Raw genomic sequence first — 2,529 nt, 5'->3', positions numbered from 1 at the left:
CTAGAATACAGACTGGTCTTCAATAGATATCTTGTTGTTTAGACAACAGCAATATAATAAAAGTATTAAAAATGATTAAGGTCTAGATCACATGCACTGATGAAAAATGTAGTAGGACTTCTAAGAAGGGCAATATTTATATGAACTATAATAGTCCTGGGTATAAGTATAAAATATAAAGTACTTGAGCTATGAATTTAAATATAAAGAAAGGGAAATTCATAGACTAATATTTACTAGGGCTGCATGGACTCTGACCCCTCCTGCTTTTCCTCCTTGGCTCCTGTCACTTCCCCTCCAGCTGGAGCAGCATCGTAGTGATGTTGAATAAACTTATACACATGCCTCTGGCCTATACTCTTTGAAAATTTCAATAAATAAGTCTGAACTCTGCTTATTAACCTTCTAAATATTATTTTATTGCTTTCTATAAAAACCCTGGATCATAGCCTTGGGAATAAATTATGTGTGAAAACTCTATGCCAAAATTGTAATTAAAACCCAAAATAAGGGTTAAAATGTTTTCACAGATACTGAACAAGGCAGTAAAGAAAGTATAGTACCTTAGATCTCTGGCTTTCAGAAGAATTAAATTGGTATATTTTCAAATACATTTGCCTCATATCAAAATATTCTGATTCAGAAAATGTACAGCAATAAAAGCTGAGCAAACAAAACCCAAATACTTGTGGAGGTTTGTAGCATAGTTTCTCGAATATGTTGCTACTTATGTCTACCTCATCAGTGAATCCATTGGCTACCAGAGTTCATTTCACTTATTAATTACTCAATAAATATTATCAACTAAAGTGATCCATAAACTTCTGGGAAGATGGCAACCAAGGGAAGCAACACATATCAGTCCTACTGACACCCGATCTCCATAGCCTTAAAAACAGCATTCTTACCAAAGCAAAAGAACACCATAACTTTAAAAAAAATATATGGTGGGGCAAACCTCCCCGGCGGCTGTGGGGGAGTTGCTGAAGTAGAGGAACTCTGCAGCCTTCCCATGCTCTCCGTTGACATGGAAAACAAGGAAAATGGCTCTGTCAGTGTAAAAAAGTGAAAAAAGGCAATATTCCTATCTCTGAAAACTCTCCAAGGACAGGAACAGGAAATTGATGGAAAATCCTTGCTTCTGATGACCAGGAATGATGTGCTGACAGGACTGCAGTTAAAACTGGGGCCTGCTCTGAAAATCTATGAGTATCATGTCAAACCTCTGCAAACTAAGCACTTAAAGAACAACTCTTCATAATGCACTCAAATTGGGGTTTTAGGCCTCAAAAAATACATAATGACATAATTTGGTTTCATGTTTTGACTTTGTAAACAGAATACATACATGTGTATATGTAAAAAATTTCAATCAAATGAAACCTTATCCTATTGGATAGGCAATCCATCGGCTGACCTGAATTCAGCCAGGAGGGGCAAGAACAAGATGTGCACAGGATGGTTCTCCCTGTGGAGTTTGTCTTTTAGAACGATTTTTGACACTATTAGATACTCCTCCCGACAAAGGCTTTGAAATCATAATGACCTTTCTCATGTCTTCGTAGCTTTCTTTCCCAAAAATCCTTGAGAGAATTTAATGGAATAAGCATCTTTAGGATAGAGACTTAGTAAAAACAAGAAAACTTGGGGAGGGAGAGAAAAGAGAAAGGGATTGCTGTCTCCCTTGAATTCCTCTGCTCTGTAGAGCTTGCGTTGGTTGGATGGAATTGCCAACATCCTTTTTTATAGAGGCTCCACCACTTGACTTATTAAGGTTTTACTGGGATATGCTGCATGCAATGTTTGAAATGAACGTGCATTGTGGCCCCTTCAGGAGCAGAGTCATAGCTCTGGAAAGAGAATCTCTGTTGTGTAGTGGGGATATCCATCCATATGCAGCTAGTTGTCAGAGGGGTAATGTTTTTTTTTTTTTTCCTGCATAGATTTACTTATATTGGTTCTGTTTCTGAAGAAAACATTTTTTTACTTTATGGTTAGTATTTATAATAATTTGTTTCTGAAAGATGTGCCAAGAGTTATAGATTAAAAAGCCTTGTGAATAGTACAGAATATTTTTATATATAGTCCTTCATGATGCTGTAATATTTTTTAATTGTACTATGCGTCACTTGATTTCTGGTTTGAGTATTTGTTTTTAAGAACTTGAAAAAGTGGGCTTGCTATATCTCTGTTCAAAGAGACAATCATTTAATCCTACGTGTCAACACTTTGTTGAATTGGTGCTTTGTGGTTGCAATAAAGCATTGCTTCAGTTTTAAAAAATATAAGTAAAAGGCAATAGGAAATATTGCTAGAAGACATATCAGAGAGCAGAAAAGAACCCCACACACCATCAAAGGTTTCAGCTGTGTCTGCCACTGTGGCACTATCTTGCCTCACTGTACCTGACTCCCCAGACTCACAGAAAAACAACTGATGACTTGAAACAAAGTAAGAAACTGAAGATTATCAGAATTGTAAGCCATCAGTTCCTACTGTGCAAACAACTTTCAGCAGTGGCCACCAAGC

At 36.7% G+C, this 2,529-nt stretch overlaps 1 pseudogene across 1 annotated transcript; it reads left to right on the top strand.

Moving 5' to 3' along the window:
* Positions 1 to 982: 982 nt before the first annotated feature.
* On the top strand, positions 983 to 1,261 carry LOC308271147 (sterile alpha motif domain-containing protein 13-like; annotated as a pseudogene). The gene has a single exon. The product of its transcript is annotated as a sterile alpha motif domain-containing protein 13-like (transcript).
* Positions 1,262 to 2,529: the final 1,268 nt, after the last annotated feature.

This window comes from Muscardinus avellanarius, assembly GCF_963383645.1.
Source record: "Muscardinus avellanarius genome assembly, chromosome: 12".
Lineage (NCBI taxonomy): Eukaryota > Metazoa > Chordata > Mammalia > Rodentia > Gliridae > Muscardinus > Muscardinus avellanarius.
The sequence above is the reverse complement of the archived record's forward strand: the minus strand, read 5'-3'. Positions and strand labels throughout refer to the sequence as shown.